Source organism: Loxodonta africana, chromosome 13, assembly GCF_030014295.1.
Source record: "Loxodonta africana isolate mLoxAfr1 chromosome 13, mLoxAfr1.hap2, whole genome shotgun sequence".
Taxonomy (NCBI): Eukaryota; Metazoa; Chordata; class Mammalia; order Proboscidea; family Elephantidae; genus Loxodonta; species Loxodonta africana.
In genome coordinates, this window is record NC_087354.1 from 63,634,481 (window position 1) to 63,655,214 (window position 20,734).

General features: G+C 37.3%; 1 protein-coding gene across 13 annotated transcripts in view; it reads right to left on the bottom strand.

The window, feature by feature from the left end:
- The window catches only part of INPP4B (inositol polyphosphate-4-phosphatase type II B), a 971,994-nt gene that overhangs the window by 604,246 nt on the left and 347,014 nt on the right, over positions 1–20,734 (bottom strand). For 2 of the 13 annotated variants that reach the window (XM_064267534.1, XM_064267533.1), the window contains one exon: positions 7,684–7,787. The exons of 9 other annotated variants lie outside the window; for them this stretch is intronic. The gene's annotated coding sequence lies outside the window, so the exon portion shown is untranslated. Of the gene's footprint in view, positions 1–7,683; positions 7,788–20,734 lie in introns of those variants that run through there. 2 more of the 13 variants (XM_064267538.1, XM_064267537.1) reach the window with 1 other exon arrangement.

The following is a 20,734-nucleotide window of genomic DNA, read 5'->3' on the forward strand; positions in this document are numbered from 1 at the left end:
TTGGTACCAGCAAATGTGATTTTTATGTACTGATACTAATGTGTGTGTGTGTGTGTGTATATATATAAATCTTGTGCTATTTCACCCACCAGAAATGAGTAAGAAAATATTTTAAGTGATCTAGATTCTCATTGTTCTAAGGCAAAATCAAGATATGGTAGTTCTTTCAAGTAACACATGCTATTCCTCTCCCTTTACACATATAGTACCCAGCCTCTAAGATGGCCTTCAACGACCTACACTTTCTGGTATCCACACACTTATATGGTTCTCTCCCACACTGATAAGGGCTAACCTGCATAACCAACAGGATATGGCAGAAATAATAGCGTGTGGCTTGCAAGGTTAGGACATAAAAGTCCTGTGGCTTCTACTTTGCTGTCTCTTGGATCACTTGCTCTGGGAGAAGCCAGCTAAAATGTCAAAAGGTAACACAAGCAGCCTGATGAAAAAAGTCTGTTTGATAAAGTACTGAGACCTCCTGCCAAGGACCAACACCATGAGCCAGCCAGGTGATTAAGCCATCTTGGAAACAGATCTTCCTGTCCCAGTCAAACCTTCAATAACTGTAGCCCCAGATAACATCTTTATTGTAACTTCATGAAAGACCTTGAGACAGAATCACCTAACTAAGATGTTCCTAAACTCTGGATCCATGAAAACTAGGTGAGATAATGAATGCTTGTTGTTGTTGTTGTAAGCCACAATATCAGGGGGTAATTTGTAACACAGCAACAGATAACTAAAGTACTCTTCATTCTGACATTCTAATATATACAAGGTTTATTCTATCACTACCTACCTTTTTTTTTTTATTACCTACCTATCTATCTATCCTTTCTCCTGCCTTCCCAATGCACACACCCATTTTTCAAGTAAGCCCTTCATATAGAAGAATAGTAAAATATATAGAAGCAACAGGGAGACATGTACACTTTGAGAATCATATACCCTTAAAGAATTAATGCTTTAATATATACATGTCCATAGTTGCACTTATAACAAGTTGAAGGTTTATTTATAAAATGCCCTTATCCAATAAATTGTTATAAAAATAAGTATCACATATTTGATCTTCATAAATGTATATCTCTAAACTATTTTTAAATGCAGTAGATTTTTCTCTATTTCCTTACAGTAACATAAGCAAATACTACTGATATCGTTTTATCACCCAGGCAGTTCTGAGTAGTGAGCTAATGTCCTGCCATTGACTCCCGTTTACTGGCAGAACTGAGTCATATTATCTCAGCTGGTGGTGAAACAAGAGAATTAGGCCGTTAAGATGGACATCTGGCTGAAATATTGCAAAGGCCTAGCAGTGTGTTTAATCCAAGTATGAGTTTCTTCAGTTCCAGAAAAATTTCAAACAACTATTAATTGTAGCTTTACTATGAGTCATGATGACATTATATAAATAGTACTAACGTACCGGCATTAACAGAAGCAACAAGAGCAGATATTACTCTTATCCACTTGCCTTCTAACCTATATAAAGTTGATTTACCATTAACATTCTGAACAAATATTAAAATGTGATAAGATAAGAGAAGATACATATTTACTTTTTGCATCACTATTGTTTCTAAGGGAAACCCTGATGGCATAGTGGTTAAGCACTACGGCTGCTAACCAAAAGGTCTGCAGTATGTATCCACCAGGTGCTCCTTGGAAACTCTATGGGGCAGTTCTACTCTGTCCTGTAGGGTTGCTATGAGTTGGAATCGACTCAACAGCAATGGGTTTTTTTTTATATATATATATTTTTAAGACTAAAATAACAATGCAGATGAACGGTCCCATCACTAAAGAACTTTTGGCTCTTGTAGAATTTCTTTGGTAAAAATACTTAAACACTGTTTTCAGTATTAGATTCCAATATAATTTGCCCCCACAGATTATTTCCTTAAGATGGATATGAATTTCCTCTGGGAAAATCACAATCATAAAATAACCTAAACAGTGTTAAAGGTATTGAACTGTGTACTTCAAATATGATTTTACTGTACACAAGTTGAGTTTCTGCAAAGGGCAGAAATTTTATTTTACACAATTCTAGCAAAGAGTTCATTTAGAATTGACACATTTAGAGTGAAATGAAAAATTAACCAAAAAAAAAGACATTCAAATGTTTTACTAACAAATAGCATCAGGATTTGGCCTAATACAAAATAGTACAAAAAGTAATGGTTATGGGATGAGAATCACAAAGGAATTTTCTAAAACACTCAAAAGAACAACAGTTAGCTCTTTAATTTCCTGTTGTTGTTGTTGTTGTTAGGTGCCCCCAACTGGGTTCTGACTCATAGCGACCCTATATACAACCGAAGAAAACACCGCCTGGTGCTGCACCATCCTCACAATCATTGCTATGTTTGAGCCCATTGTTGCAGCCACTGTGTCAACCCATCTTGTTAAGAGTCTTCCTCTTTTTCACTGACCCTCTACTTTATCAAGCATGACATCCTTCTACAGGGATTGGTCCCCCCTAATAACATGTCCAAAGTACGAGAGACAAAGTCTCACCATTCTCACTTCTAAGGAGCACTCTGGCTGTATCTCTTCCAAGACAGATTTGTTCATTCTTCTGGCAGTCCATGGCATATTCAATATTCTTCACCGACACTGTAATTCAAATACTCCAATTCTTCTCTGGTCTTCCTTGTTCATTGTTGAGCTTTCCCGTGCATATGAGGCAATTGAAAATACCATGGCTTGGGTCAGGCATACTTTAGTCCTCAAGGTGACATCTTTGCCTTTTAAAAGTTTAAAAGAGGATTTTGCAGCAGATATGCCCAATGCAACACCTCATTTGATTTCTTGACTGTACTTTCATGGGCATTGGTTGTGATCTAAGTAAAATGAAATCCTTGACAACTTCAATATTTCGCCATTTATCATGATGTTGCTTATTGGCCCAATCGTGAGGATTTTTGTTTTCTTTATGTTGAGATGTAATCCACACTGAAGGTTGTAATCTTTGATCTTCATCAGTAAATGCTTCAAGTCCTCTTCACTTTTGGTGAGCAAGGTTGTGTCATCTGTCTGTTGCAGGTTGTTAATGAGTCTTCCTCCAATCCTGATGCCATTTTCTTCTTCATATAGTGCAGCTTCTCAGATAATTTGCTCAGCAAACAGATTGAATAAGCATGGTGAAAGGATAGAACCATGACGCACACCTTTCCTGATTTTAAGACATGCAGTATTCTCTTGGTCTAAGTACAGGTTCCTCATGGGCACAATTAAATGTTCCTCACAATGCTATCCATAATTTGTTGTGATCCACATAGTCAAGTACCTTTCTGTAGTCAATACAGGTAAACATCTTTCTGGTATTCTCTGCCTTAGCCAAGATCCATCTGACATCAGCAACAATATCCCTGGTTCCACATCCTCTTCTGAATATGGCCTGAATTTCTGGCAGTTCCCTGTCAATGCACTGCTGCAGCCGCTTTTGAGTTACATTAATAAATTTTTATTTGTGTGTGATATTAATGATATTGTTTGATAATTTCTGTGTTCTGCTGGATTGCCTTTCTTTGGAACAGGCATGAATATGGATCTCTCCCAGTTGGTTGGTCAGGTAACTGTTTTCCAAATTTCTTGGCGAAGGCAAATGATCACTTCCAGCATTGCATCTGTTTGTTGAAACATCTCAATTGGTATTCCATCAAGTTCTGCAGCCTTGTTTCCCGCCAATGCTTTCAGTGCAGCTTGGACTTCTAGTACTAGATATTTACATATCTATTTTTAAAATCTGTTTGATATTCCTATTTACTACCTGTGTTCTATAAATTTATGAATAATCAAAAGGGGAAGAGGTGAGGAACATTGATTTCTGTATTAAAGTGGCTGAGAAAGCCTTAGTGATGAAGTAATAGAAAATTAAAAAATAAACAAGCAAATGTTACCCTTTCATAGTCTGACACGTATGTCCCAGTTACATTTTCCACACCTGGAAGTTTATTGGCAGGCATTTGAGCCACTTTAATATGTTCTGGAACTGTGGTGGATACTGATGCAACTACCTAAAAAACAAGGAAGTTGGTCAGTACCACATTTGAGTGTTGACAGCCATTCATATGAGGGGGTGCTTCCTGGAGGAAAGATTGTCTGAAACTTTTGTGTCATTTGGCTTCTGCATAGTGAGATAAGGCTTACAAGTATTTCCTTTGTGTTATTGGGAAGGTATGGTACTGACATTCGGAAATAGTCAAGTAAATAAGTTATTTTTGAGTTGAAAACAGTTTGTGATGCACTTACTGGGCTATGGGACTGAAATGTCCCACAAGCATGATGTGCTTCATAGAACATGGTACCAATATGGCCCACTCTAAGTCAAACTGATAAAATTACATGCAGCAAGTGCAATGTTTATTTTGTGTGTATTTTTGGAAACTTGAATAAGTTATTTTATGGCTCAAGTGTAAGCAGGAAGTATGATGTGCCACGGGACTGATACGTGATGTGCTTCATGGAATATGGGACTAATATGTCCTGCTTGCAATTGGCACCCCATATTTTCAAATAATAAAAAACTACTGATAAACAATGATTCAGCATCTATTCCATTAGTGAAAAAAACATGGCATCACCAAAAAATTCAAAAATAATAATAATTCACCCATGAAAGGGCTTAATAAGCTCAATGATTCAAATGCAGGTATAAGAGCAAAATCAATCCTGTAAAAGATTGGAGGACTTACTTTATTTCAAGACAATATAAAGACACAATAATCAAGAAAATGAGGTATTGGTATGGAGATAGGCAAATAGATCATTGGAAGAACAGGAATTCTACAAATAGATACACAGATGTAAAGTAAACCGATTTTAGATAAAGGGTCAAGGATAATTGAATAAGGAAAGAAAAGACTTTTCAACCAGATTATCTATATGTAGTCAAAATGAAGCTTGACCCCTACTCATACAAAAAAATTAATTTGAGATGGATCATAAGCCCAATTTAAAGTCTAAAGCAATAGCTGAAATTTCTAGAATAAAACATAGAAATATTTGGTTAGTCCAAGATTTCTTAGCAGGGCACAAAAAGAACTAATCCTGAAAGAAAAAAAAAAAATGATACTAGGCAAAATTTGTTACTCATAAAAACTAAAATCAACTATACTTCTAAACACACTATTAAGGAAACAAAAACAGAAACCACAGACTTGGAGAAAATATTCTCAATGCATGTATTTGACATAACACTCATAAACACAATTTTTAACTCCTGCAAATCAATAGTAAAAAGGAAATCCATTTTAAAACTGGGCAAAAGACTTGGACTTTACAGAAGAGAATGGTCAGTAAGTATATAAAAAGATGTTCAGCCTTCATCCTTCAAGTTTCAGCACAAGAACACTACTTCTTTCAGGAGACATTTCCTGACTGCCTAGGACCAGATTAAGTGTTCTATTAGGGGTTTTCTTATGCTCATAGGACTTTGTGCCTGCTTCTATTCTATTGTCTTTCTTTAGGCAAGCTCCTTGAGGGTAGGAATTACATCTCGCTCTTTTCTTTTTTATCATCCTTGTATCTCCAGCACCTGGTATATGGCTTGACACTTTGAAAATATTCATAATATTGGTTGAAATAAATGAATCAATAAGTGAAGGAAAGACGTCTTCAGCAAAGATGTCTTCAGAGACTAGTTCTGGTAATATTTTGGCACCAAGGTACTACATTTGTTTGAAAAATACTGTTATCCTTGTGTTGATCTTTGCATTCTTTAGTTTTCCTTTTTATTTACATAGAAAACTATACAGGATTACTTTTATTACTTCCCTCTAAAACCTACACTTAATATAATGGTCTGCACAATAATTGCTCAGAAAAATCAAATGAACCATCAAAGTGTATGGCCATTTTATGCCCTGCTAAAATGGAAGTGCTAAAAGGAATAAGACTTAGGTCCTGACCTCAAGGAGCTGGAAAATAGAATCAGGAAAATCAAGTTAAATTACATGAAACAATTAGAGAAAATTAAGTGCTATGATGTATAACAGCATTTCCCAAAATACCCATGAGATGTTAATAGATGTTTCATTAAACAAAATAAAAAAGTCTTCCATGGCCAAATAAGTTTGGCAAATATTTTAAAAGACATTACCCTCTTGGCAATTTACAATGTCCATTAGTATATTAATGGCTGTGAAAAGTTTTTCAGGAAACAAAACGGTTGTACTTTAATTTACTCAGAATATCCAAAATTTCTCTGATCATTAAAGCCTTTGTTAACATTTTTAATCATGAAAAACTTCAAAAATGCATAAAAGTGAAGAGAAAAAAGAAACACACACACACACAAGTACCTTCCATATCAATTTAACAAGCATTAGCATGTTGCCATATTTGATTCACACATTTTAACAAAATAATAATAAAATATCACTTACACAATTGAAGCTACCACCTGATCACCCCTCCCGTCCTTCCCAGAGGTTACCATCATCCTGAAATTAGTATATATTCCTTGTCTGTGTTTTTGTACTTTTGTTCCATGTATTTGTATTCTTAAATAATATATAGGGTTTTTGTGTTTTTAACAATTTAAAAAATAATATAATTTTTGCATACATTGTGATTTACTGGTTTTATTCAACACTATGAGATTTGTTTTAACTAAGGAATAGCATTCTTTGGATAAATGCAACAAACTAATTATTCAATAACCTACTGAGGACATTTGGGTTGTTCCCGATTTTTTGCTACCACAGACAATGGTGTCGTGAAGATCCTTGTACCTATCTCCTTGTGTGCCTGTTGAAGAGATGTTCTAATGGGGTTTAAACCTAGAAGTGGAATTAATAAATCATAAACCCATTGCCGTTGAGTCAATCCCATCTTATAGCGACCCTATAGGACAGAGTAGAGCTGCTCTGTAGGGTTTCCACAGAGCAGCTGGTGGGTTCGAACTGAAGACCTTTCGGTTAGTAGCTGTAGTTCTTAATCCCTGTGCCACCAGGGAGCCTTAATAAGTCATAGATACGTACATTACTAACTTTACTAGGTATTTGTAAAAACAGCATGGGGGTAGTGTCTAAGATCAACAGCCCAGGACTGATTCTCATGAGGTGGAGGCCAGGGAAGCCTCATTTCTCTGCCATCTTGACTAGTTCTGACACCATCTGCTCCTCCAATGGCATTCTCTACTGGGTTTGATACTTTATTGCAATGGCCACACAGAACTCATAGACCATTCTCACAATCATGGGGAAGTAAGAGCTATAAATCAGGCTCAGGAACACTTAAGATAAAGTCCTTCCATCAGGATAGCTCTTCCCAGCTGTGCTCACAGGCTCACTGCTCGCAGGCTTATGCTCCCGGGCCCTCAGTATCTGCTCAAAGACACTCAGCTTTCTCTCTCCATGGGAGGGAAGTCCACCATGCCATCTCCGGCTACCAGTCCCTGGCTACCGGGCCTCTCCTTTCTTGGTAGTGGGCTCCTCTTCTTGCTCTGAAATTGGCTCTCTTTTAAGGGAAAACTGACCAAGCCCCTTGGTAGGCCACAATTACCCTATCACACAATCACCTGTGGGAATACAAGCTCATGGCTAGAAAAGCCACACACAAAAGTAATCACATCACAATATTTGAAACTTTTATCTAAAGTAATGGAACTAAGTTATGCTCTATTATGGATTAAATGTGCCCCCCAAATGATATGTTGAAACCCGGTACCTGTGAATGTGACCTTGTTTGGAAATAGGGTCACTGAAGGTATTTTCAGTTAATATGAGGACATTCTGGAGTAGAGTGGGTCCTAATTCGATATGAGCAGCATCCTTTTAAAAAAGAAGAGACACAGAGAGACCCACTGAGGGTGATGGCCATGTGAAGACAGAGGCAGTGGTTGAAGTGGTGAATCTACGAGCTAAGGAATGCCAAAGATGGCTGGCTGTTACTAGAAGGTAGGAGAGAGACATGGAACAGATTGTCCCTCAGAGCCCTCAGATAGAATCGACATGCCCATATCCTGATTTGGATTCTAGAATTGTGAGACAATAAATTTGTGTTCTTATAAGCCACCCAGTTTGTGGTACTTTTTTATGGCAGCACTAGGAAACCAATATACACTCCAATAAGCAGATCCCAGCAATAGCCAAGGACTCACACCTCTTCAGATGCTCAGACGTTACTTCATACCAATCTGATAAGTATGAGTTTACTTACATTGTGCTGATATATAATGCGACTCCTTCATTTTTTGAAATTTGAACATATTTTCTTGAGGATATTGGCCACCTGGTTTTTCTCTTGTGAATTTTGATGACTTGTAGGAGTTGATTACATGTTTTCTAAACTAATCCTTTATTATCCATAATCATTGCAACTCATTTCCCCAGTCTACGGTTTACCTTGTATTTTGTTTATAATTTCTTTTTTGTGTTCTTTAAAATTTTTATATTTATCAGTTTTACACTTTAAAATGTGTACTTTCCTGTCATACTTTCTTCAAAACTTTTCCAAGTTTTATTTTTTATAATGAGGATTTTATTCCATCTGTTATTTTTGTATTATGTGTCATGTAGGCATTTAATTGCCCCAGTGGTATTTCTTCAATCTATCCCTTTTGTACTGATTTGTGATGCCATTTCATTTAGCAAGTCTGTGTAATACAGAGGCAATCAGTAGTGGTTGAGAGAAGAAAGAGAGATAAGTTTTAGGCATTGGCCTAATCATAGAAGAGGAGCTGTGTGAGAGAAGTGGCCTTCAGGTGAGATCTGAAGACTGGATGAATGTAGGAAGGCCATGGGTTTTGGTGTCAGACAGACCTTCATTGATGTCCCTTCTCTATTGCTCACCAGGCTGAGAATGTTGCAAGTGAGTTCATCTAGCTGTAAATCAATCTCTTCTTTGGTAAAACAGGAATAAAACAAATCATCTAACAGTGTTTATTGAGATAACATAGTGAGAGTGGTTACCACAATGCCTGGCATATAGTAAGTGTTCAAAGAAGTTAGCAGTAGTAATTGTAGTTCCTCTTGTTGCTAGTAGTAGCAGTAATAGTAGTAGTAGTAGTTGTAGTAGTATCAGATTAGCTGAATAGCTCTCAGTTTAAAAAATGAAAAGATAAAACAAATCTGGAAGAAGTTCTTAGGAAAGAAAAGATAGAACTTGGGTATTGCCTGACTATCAAGAAAAGAATTAAAGATGATTACAATATGGGGTTTGGAGAATAATATAAGAGGAATTGAAGATACTGGTTCAGACAGAGGTTCTCAAAGTGTGGTTCCGGGATAAACAGTAGCAGCAATTTGTAAGATCTTGTTAGAGGTGCAAATTCTTGGGCCTGGCCCTCCCCACGCATCTCCCCCCCCCAAAAAAAAAATTGCCATCTAGTAGATTCCAACTAATAGCAACCATATAAGACAGAGGAGAACTGCCCGCCCCATACGGTTGCCAAGGAGCAGGTGGTGGGTTCAAACTTACCTTTTGGTAAGCAGCTGAGCTCTTAACCACTGCACCACCAGGGCCCGACCCAGACTTACTTAAGCAGAAACTCTGATGCGTGGGACAGTAATTGGTGGTTTCACTAGCCTCCCAGGTGATTCTGATACACACTCAAGTTTGCAAACCACTGGTTTGGAACATGATGAGTCTGAGATGCTGCAGAGAAGCCAGGTGAACATACTATATGAGGAAATGTCAGAGCTGAAGATGTAGATGTCACTTACAGGGCTGAAACTCTTCTTCCCTGATCCTGTTATTTGCTTCCAGTTATTCGTTTTACTTTATTGAATAGCTTCCCAGTCTCAACATCATTTCTTGGCTTTCAAATTCTCATTGTAATCTACCTACTCTGCAAAGCAATGCCAGCTTTGTAACCCTTAATCAGCCTCCACTTTCCCCCAATCTCCCTTCTGCATTTTTCTTCTAGAGTTTTCATCTTGGAGGCTCCTCAGGGAGGACAATTTTTCCGGCACAATTTCATCTAACATTAAATACCATGCCCATATACAAAGCTTTATAAATAGTAAATGAGGGTAGGAGTAACCTAGAACCCAGCTTTTAATAGTAGTAATCCCTGGCCATTAAATATAAAACAGTTGTCAGTATTTGTATACCAAGTGACTCCTCCCTCTCCACCCTTAAGGACAGCAGTCTGCAAAGAACATGCTGTATCTGTACTACATAAGATCTTTTATTTCAGAAATGAGTTCCATCTTGTGTTCGGTATGTGTGAGCATGCAAAACATGGGGAGCTATAGGGAGTCATGGAAAAAATATTTAACTATTTCCTAATTTCTCTGTTGAGTTTTTGTGTGCGTGTGCTTTAATCTGTTGTGTTTTTTTAAGGCAGTTTTATTGATTCTGTGGTAGAAATGGAGGTGGGGAAATAATGAGAGATCTCATTTTGATAGCCTATCAGAGATGGGCTTCCTATAAGTCAGAATCTACTCCACGGCATTTTTTTTTTTTTTTTAATCAGAGACCTGAACAGTGTGTTAATTTTGGCCATAAATAAGTGTCAATTCTAGTTGCTAAGGAAAAGGTCAGCCAAGGTTACAAGAATCAATTGCGTGGATCTCTCAGACAGTATCAATCTACCATGGCTTATTTTGAAGCAGGATTCATGGGGGAAGCCACCTGGATTTTAAACCAGTGCTGACTACCTTGTAACATCTGTGGATACATGTTTAATAAAACAAAAGTAATCTTCAGGGACTTGAAATATATCACTTCTATTATTTATAAGGAAACCCTGGTGGCACAGTGGTTAAGCACTACAGCTGCAACCCAAAAGGTCCTGTATGGTCACTATGAGTTGGAATCCACTTGATGGCAATGGATTTGGTTTTTTTTTTTTGGTTTATTATTTATAAATGTAAGATAATTTTGATGTGTTTCTTAGTGTGTTTTTCTTTTTGCTTTATAATTTATAAATATAATTATGTTTCTTATATAATTATAATTATATTTCTATTGCTTTATAATTCACATGCATGAATACATGTCAACTTAAGATCTATAAAATATATAGGAGGAGCATATAAAATTAGACCAATAAAACTCCCATCCTTTACGACCACTTTACAACATATTTAACAATGTAGACAAAATTAACCTGAAGTAAAAGTGTTTTAAATTTTTTAATACTTTGGTTAGTGGAATACTGCAGCCTCCGTGATGTGAAATAACAATTCTTTACAATAAAATCACATTACATGGCTGTTTAATTTGTCTGCAACTACAACTAGAAGTTTTAAAATAAAGAAGAGTAGGGAAATTGCCTATTTATTTCGTTAAAGATAAGTTAAAACACTAATTATTCAAACTGAAAATGCACGAAAAAAAAACACAAAACTTGTAGCAATGATTATATCTTGGTAGAAAGATAATATGTAATCTTTTCATTTAAGCATATTACTTTCTAAATTCCCTACAATAAGCAAATATTATTATTGTTCAGTACAGTACCAATGTTAATAATAAGATAAAATGGAAATAATTGCATACATACATATATATCTTCTAATACAAGTGTGAATATAAGGATTCAAAATATAGAATATAGAATTCATACAAAAACAAGCACATACACACATGCTAAGAATATATTTACATGTATTTCTTGCTAATTAAGCAAAGAGAGTCCAAAGTCAGCCCTGGCCAGTAACAAATGAGAGAGTCAAAGCCACTCTGTTGATGTGTATGATGTTGGAAGGGTGAACAGTGAAGATTGAAGCTAAGAAATATTTCAGCAGGCATGAATTGGCGAGCATTGTCAATCACATGCGTGTACTCTGTAGGAAGAAAATCCGTTTTTCTTTTTTTAAATGAACACAATTGAGCATTGCCTTTTCTTAGGGAAACTCTACTGTGGTATAACATATAGACCAGGGATAACAAATTAATAGCCCACCTGATGTAATAACTGTCACAGGCTAGATCAGCAGCTCTGAGGGTGTGGTCCTCAGACTCGAAGCATTCTAGAAAACCTTTCAAGAAATCTGTGAGGTCAAAGCAATTCTCATTACACTGATTTGCCTTTTTTCTTTTTTTACTGTGTTGACAATTATCCTTTTTCACTATGTTAACATTTGCACTGATGGTGTGAATACAATGGTGGGTAAAGCTGCTGACACCTTAGAACAAATCAAGGTAATGAAACCAAGATATACTAGTAGTCTTTGTATACTTTAGCATCACACACTCAAAGTCAATAATTTTAATATTGTGTGACAAAACTGGAAAGAATGATGTATGGTAAAATAGATGGTTTTATTAATTATCTATTGCTGGGTAACAAATTATCCCAAAATATAGACGCTTAAAACAATACATATGTACTTATTATCTCACAGTTTCTGTGGATCAGGACATCAGGCAGTGCTGTCTGGGTTCTCTGGCTCAGGGTTTCTCATGGGGCTGCAATCAAGGTAGGAACCCAGGGTTTCTTACAAAACTACAACCAATGTGTCAACTGGGGCCACAGTCATATCAAGGTTCAAATAGGGAGGGATCCACTCATGTGGTTGTTGAAGTATTTAATTCCTTGAGGGTTTCTGGACAGAGAACATCAGTTCTCTGTTGATTATTGATGAGAGGCTACTGTCAGTTCCTTGACAGAATGCCTTCCTCATCAGGGCAACCATGTGAGAAGAGCCAGAGAGAGAAGTCCAGCAAGAAAGAAATCTCAGTCTTTCATAATGTAAACATGGAAGTGAAATCCCATCACTTCTGCCATATTCTGTTTGTTAGAAGCAAGCCACAAGGTCCAGCCCACACTCAAGGGGAGAGAATTACACAGAAGCGTCGTTTCCAGGAGGCAAGAATCATTGACAACCATGTCAGAAGTTCCCTCCAACAATGTCATCTCCAGGAAAAGCACTATGTGGTTGTTTCAGTTTCAAGTTGAATTAGTTGCTTTTTTCCCTCTTCTTCAGTAAGTGCCATTTACACTAGAAATAACAGCCAATAGACAAACGATGATTATTCATACTTAGGTATTTCGTAGATATTGCAGACTTGAGTCTTTCTCAGAAATGAGCAAAGCAAGCTTAGCTTTGCAGCCTCAAGGAAAACAACAGCCATCATTTGTTACCAAAGATAGAATGTGATCATTCAAATGAATGTTAGAATTTTCAAAAACATGTATCTGTCAACAGTGGCTTAACAGTTTCCCAATATATAAAACTTTAACTAAACAGATTCAATAGCGATATTAAATAACGTGGGTTTTTGATATTATATAATGAAATATATTTCATCTGAAAGATCTGCATGACTCAGTGAATCAATGTTTTCCAAATTTCCAAAGGATGCCATTACAGAATCAGGCATGTATTCACTCAAAGTTCAAAACAGACCAATAGATTGGATGTAACATAGTATGAAAAGTTCATTGATACAGTTTTAGGTTCTATATTGCAATTTAAGAAACTACCGTTTGCAAAGTTAGTGTATTATCAAAGAATATCCACAACTATCTGAAAAGAGTATAAAAATACTTTTCTCTTTTAAACTGTACAACTATATGAGGCTGTATCTTCCACATATACTTCAACCAAAACAACAAAATGAAACAGTTTGAATGTGGAAGCAGATTTGAGCCTCCAGCTATCTTCTGTTCAACCAAATAGGAAAGATATTTATAAATATATAGTATAAAAAAAAATGCCACTTGTCTTATGAAATTGGTTTTTATCTTGGAACATTTAGTGTCATAAAATATATATTATCTATGTGTCTTAGTTATCTAATGCTGCTATAACAGAAATACCACAAGTGGATGGCTTTAAAAAAGAGAAATTTATTCTCTTATAGTCTAGGAGGCTAGAAGACCAAATTGAGGGTTCCAGCCCCCAGGGGAAGGCTTTCTGTCTCTGTCAGCTGTGGGGGAAGGTCCTTGTCATCAATCTTGCCCAGTCTAGGAGTTTCAGTGCAGGGATTTGGGTCCAAGTGACACACTCCCCTCCTTGTTCTCACTCTTCGTGGTATGAGGCCCCCTATTTCTCTGCTTGCTTCTATCTTTAATATCTCTGGAGATTAAGATGTGTCTTGACTCAAGACACATATTAATCTTGTAGATTAAGTCCTGCCTTATTAACATAACTGCCTCTAATCCTGCCTCATTAACATCATAGAGGTAAAATTTAAAACACATAGCACGGAGAGGCGGGGCCAAGATGGCTGACTAGGTAGAAGCTACCTCAGATCCCTCTTGCAACAAAGACTCGGAAAAACAAGTGAATCGATCACATACATGACAATCTGCAAACCCTGACCATCAAACACAGATCTAAAGAGTTGACCTGAGTGACAGAGACTCAACCAGAGCAAGCAGTCTGCACACTGACGCAGCTAACGAGAGAACGAGCAACCACAGGGAAGCAGCAACTGTTTTCGGTAACTAGAGCCAGCATCCCAGTCAGAAAACCTTGCTTCGGCCTTTGGACTGTGCGCAGGGAAGCTGAGCACAGCATCCTGAGATGGCTCAAACACAGGACGCAGCCCTAGCCCCAGAAGTGACCTCGGGGGAAGCCCAGCCAGTGCACACAGGCAGCACAGTGACGCGGCTGACAGGAGGAGAAGTCACTGGGAGGCAAAGACTGGTTTTGGAGCCTGGAGTGCAGCATCCCAGCCGGGGAACCTTGGCACTGGGCTTTGGACTGGGAGCGGAGGAACTGACCATGGCTTCTGAGACAGCACAAGCACAGGATGCGGGCCTGACCCTCGGGGGGCAATCTCTACCCAGGCAGCGCACACACTCGACGTGCCCCTCGGGAATCTCAGATAAAAGAGTCATCGCCAAGCAAGATAAGTAACTTTGTCTATATTCCTGGGTGCTACTCTCTCCTATCTGATCCCGCCCCTCCCCTTCCCAGGTGGCTTCATTAACATTGGAATTTCCTGGGCCAGAGAGTGAAGTGCTCTGCAGTTTTTTTTTTTTTGTTTTGTTTTTTGTTTTTGTCTTTTCCTAACCCATTCTCCTGGCCTGAGAGAAGCGGCCACAAAAAACCAGGGACGAAAAATCCTTCCCTGACTTCCTGAAATTGGACTAAAAATACAGAAACAGCTCCAGCCAAGCATATGAGATCCACAGTCTTGGGCTTTCATCCCTACAGGGGACAAGGTGGCTATTATAATGCAAAGGCAATTCTGATAGTCATCTGACTGTAATTGTTTTAGCGGATTACTGGAAAGACAAGTTTTCCAGGTCTGATATCTCTACCTATTAAACAGAGCCCTCACTGACCCACAACGGGGAACTGAAGGCTAAAAAAAAAAAACAAAAAAACACCTAGCCTCCTGCCATAGGGGTCTGACGATAGTGACACCTACCAATCTGTAGAGGTACATGCATTGGGTGCCTCAGGTACAGCAGCAGAGCCCACCCACCAAAGTGCTGGTACTAGAATCTGGTGCACACAACTATCACCACTGCTCCTCTAAGTGAATAGGTGACAGTCTACACCACACACTTGGTGACAGAAAATCAGATTCTACTCAAGAATAGCGAATAGACTCTTAGGCTTATATATCTGGTAACAAGCCAAACCAGCTGGTAATAGGACATAAGTGATTCAAAGGCTACAACAATCAAGACAGCGCAATTTAGTAGCCCATCTACGTATATTGAAAGAAAACAAAACAAGATAAGACTCAGTGAGCAAATACAAAATAAATCATTACAATATCTTATAGATGGCTCAGAGACAGCAGTCAATATCAAACCACATAAAGAAGCAGATCATGATTGCTTCTACAACTCCCCAAATTAAAGAATCAAAATCTTTCCCAAAGGAAGATACAATCCTGGAATTGCCAGATGCAGAATATAAAAAACTAATTTACAGAATGCTTCAAGACATCAGGGATGACCTCATAAATGAAATAAGGCAATCTACAGAAAAAGCCAAGGAACACACTGATAAAGCAGTTGAAAAAATCAAAAAGATTATTCAAGAACATAGTGGAAAAATTAATAAGTTGCAAGAATCCATAGAGAGACAGCATTCAGAAATCCAAAAGATTAACAGTAAAATTACAGAATTAGACAACTCAATAGGAAGTCAGAGGAGCAGGATCGAGCAATTGGAATGAAGATTGGGGAGCCGGAGGATAAGGCAATTGACACCAACATAGCTGAAGAAAAATCAGATAAAAGAATTTAAAAAAATGAAACCCTAAGAATCATGTGGGACTCTATCAAGAAGAATAACTTGCATGTGATTGGAGTTCCAGAACAGGGAGGGACAACAGAAAATACAGAGAGAATAGTTGAATATCTGTTGGCAGAAAACTTCCCTGATGTCATGAAAGACGAAAGGATATCTATCCAAGATGCTCATCGAAACCCATATAAGATTGATCCAAAAAGAAAATCACCAAGACATATTATCATCAAACTTGCCAAAACCAAAGATAAACAGAAAATTTTAAAAGCAGCTAGGGATAAAAGAAAGGTCTCCTACAAAGGAGAATCAATAAGAATAAGTTCAGACTACTCAGCAGAAACCATGCAGTCAAGGAGGCAATGAGATGACATATGTAGAACACTGAAGGAGAAAAACTGCCAGCCAAGGATCATATATCCAGCAAAACTCTCTCTCAAATATGAAGGTGAAATTAAAACATTTCCAGATAAACACAAGCTCAGAGAATTTGCAAAAACCAAACCAAAGCTACAAGAAATACTAAAGGAAATTGGTCAGAAAATCAATAAAATCAGATACCAACACAACACAAGGTCACAGAACAGAACATCCTGATATCAACTCAAATAGGGAAATCACAAAAACAAATTAAGATTAATTTTAAAAAGGAAAAAAAGTGCTCAAAACAGGGAATAATTGAAGTCATTATGTAAAACATCACAATAATCAAAAAGAGGGACTAAATACAGGAGGCATAGAACTGCCATATGAAGAGGAAAACAAGGCGATATAGGACAATACAAGTTAGGTTTTTACTTAGAAAAATAGGGGTAAATATTAAGGTAACCACAAAGAGGTCTAACAATTCCATAACTCAAAATAAAAACCAAGACCAACATACCGACTCAGCAAACATAAATTCAACTACAATGAAAATGAGGAACACACAATTCACAAAGAAAAACGTCTCAACACAAAAAAGTAAGTGGAAAAATGAAATTGTCAACAACACACACAAAAAGGCATCAAAATGACAGCACTAAACACATACTTATCTATAATTACACTGAATGTAAATGGACTAAATGCACCAATAAAGAGACAGAGTCTCAGACTGGATAAAGAAACATGATCCGTCTACATGCTGCCTACAAGAGACACACCTTAGACTTAGAGACACAAACAAACTAAAACTCAAAGGATGGAAAAATATATATCAAGCAAACAACAATCAAAAAAGAGCAGGAGTAGCAATATTAATTTCTGACAAAATAGACTTTAAAGTTAAATCCACCACAAAGGATAAAGAAGGACACTACATAATGATAAAAGAGACAATTGACCAGGAAGATATAACCATATTAAATATTTATGCACCCAATGACAGGGCTGCAAGATACATAAAACAAACCTTAACAAAACTGAAAAGTGAGATAGACACCTCCACAATTATACTAGGAGACTTCAACACACCACTTTTGGAGAAGGATAGGACTTCCAGTAAGAACCTCAATAGAGACACGAAAGACCTAATTGCTACAATCAACCAACTTGACCTCATAGACTTATAGAGAACACTCCACCCAACAGCTGCAAAGTATACTTTTTTTTCTAGTGCACATGGAACATTCTCTAGAATAGATCACATATTAGGTCATAAAACAAATCTTTGCAGAATCCAAAACATCAAAATATTACAAAGCATCTTCTGAGACCACAAGGCCATGAAAGTGGAAATCAATAACAGAAAAATCAGGGAAAAGAAATCGAATACTTGGAAACTGAACAATACCCTGCTCAAAAAAGACTGGGTTATAGAAGACATTAAGGAGGGAATAAAGAAATTGATAGAATACAATGAGAATGAAAACACTTCCTATCAAAACCTCTGGGACACAGCAAAAGCAGTGCTCAGAGGTCAATTTATATCAATAAATGCACACATATATAAAGAAAAAAGAGCCAAAATCAGAGAATGTCCCCTCAACTTGAACAAATAGAAAGCGAGCAACAAAAGAATCCATCAGGCACCAGAAGAAAACAAATAATAAAAATTAGAGCTGAACTAGATGAATTAGAGAACAGAAAAACAATTGAAAGAATTAACAAAGCCAAAAGCTAGTTCTTTGAAAAAATTAACAAAATTGATAAACCACTGGCCAGACTGACTAAAGAAATACAGGAAAGGAAACAAATAACCCAAATAAGAAACAAGGTGGGCCATGTCACAATAGATCCAACTGAAATTAAAAGAATCATATCAGATTATTACAAAAAATTGCACTGTAACAAATTTGCAAACCTAGAAGAAATGGATGAATTCCTAGAAAAACACTACTTACCTAAACTAACACAATCAGAAGTAGAACAACTAAATAGACCCATAACAAAAAAAGAGATGGAAACGGTAATCAAAAAACTCCCAACAAAAAAAAGCCCTGGCCGGGACGGGTTCACTGCAGAGTTCTACCAAACTTTCAGAGAAGAGTTAACACCACTACTACTAAAGGTATTTCAAAGCACAGAAAATGATGGAATACTACCTATCTCATCCTATGAAGCCACCATATCCCTGATACCAAAACCAGGTAAAGACACAACACAAAAAAACAAAATTACAGACCTATATCCCTCATTAATGTAGATGCAAAAATCCTCAACAAAATTCTAGCCAATAGACTTCAACAATATATCAAAAAAATAATCCACCACGATCAAGTGGGATTTATACCGGGTATGCAAGGCTGGTTTAATATTAGAAAAACCATTAATGTAATCACCATATAAATACGACAAAAACCACATGATCTTATCAATTGATGCAGAAAAGGCATTTGACAAAGTCCAACACCCCTTCATGATAAAAACTCTCAGCAAAATAGGAATTGAAGGAAAGTTCCTCAACATAATAAAGGGCATCTATACAAAGCCAACAGCCAACATCCAACAGCCAACATCATTCTAAATGGAGAGAGCCTGAAAGCATTTCCCTTGAGAGTGGGAACCAGATAAGGATGCCCTTTATCACCGCTCTTACTCAAAATTGTGCTGGAGGTCCTAGTCAGAGCAATTAGGCTAGACAAAGAAATAAAGGGCATCCGGATTGGCAAGGAGGAAGTAAAATTATCTCTATTTGCAGATGACATGATCTTATACACAGAAAACCCTAAGGAATCCTCCAGAAAACTACTGAAACTAATAGAAGAGTTTGGCAGAGTCTCAGGTTACAAGATAAACATTCAAAAATCACTTGGATTCCTCTACATCAATAAAAAGAACATCAAAGAGGAAATCACCAAATCAATACCATTTATAGTAGCCCCCAAGAAGAAAAAATACTTAGGAATAAATCTTACCAAAGATGTAAAAGACAAACAACCCAATCCAAAAGTGGTAAAAGGATATTAACACACACTTCACTAAAGAAGATATTCAGTCAGGTAACAGATTCATGAGAAAATGCTCTCGATCATTAGCCATTAGAGAAACGCAAATTAAAACTACAATGAGATTCCATCTCACTCCAACAAGGCTGGCATTAATCCAAAAAACACAAAATAATAAATGTTGGAGAGGCTGCGGAGAGATTGGAACTCTTCTTATACACTGCTGGTGGGAATGTAAAATGGTACAACCACTTTGGATATCTATCTTGCGTTTTCTTAAAAAGTTAGAAATAGAACTACCATACAACCCAGAAATCCCACTCCTCGGAATATACCCTAGAGAAATAAGAGCCTTTACATGAACAGATATATGCACACCCATGTTTATTGCAGCACTGTTTACAATAGCAAAAAGCTGGAAGCAACCAAGGTGTCCATCAATGGATGAATGATTAAATAAATTATGGCATATTCACACAATGGAATACTACGCATCGATAAAGAACAGTGACGAATCTGTGAAACATTTCATAACATGGAGGAACCTGGAAGGCATTGTGCTGAGTGAAATTAGTCAGATGCAAAAAGACAAATGTAAAATGCAAAAGGACAAAAGTGTAAGAATACTATTATAAGATCTTGAGAAATACTATAAAATGAGAACAGATTCTTTTGTGGTTACGAGAGGGGGGAGGGAGGGAGGGTGGGAGAGGGTTATTTACTGATTAGTTAGTAGGTAAGAACTACTTTAGGTGAAGGGAAGGACAATACTCAATACACGGAAGGTCAGCTCAGCTGGACTGGACCAAAAGCAAAGAAGTTTCCGGGATAAACTGAATGCTTCGAAGGTCAGCAGAGCAAGGTTGGGGGTTTGGGGACTGTGGCTTAAGGGGACTTCTAAGTCAATTGGCAAAATAAATTCTATTAAGAAAACATTCTGCATCCCACTTTGAAATGTGGTGTCTGGGGTCTTAAATGCTAACAAGCAGCCATCTAAGATGCATCAATTGGTCTCAACCCACCTGGATCAAAGAAGAATGAAGAACACCAAGGTCACACGATAACTATGAGCCCGAGATAGAAAGGGCCACATGAACTAGAGACTTACATCATCCTGAGACCAGAAGAACTAGATGGTGCCCGGCCACAACTGATGACTGCCCTGACAGGGAGCACAACAGAGAACCCCTGAGAGAGCAGGAGAACAGTGGGATGCAGACCCCAAATTCTCATAAAAAGACC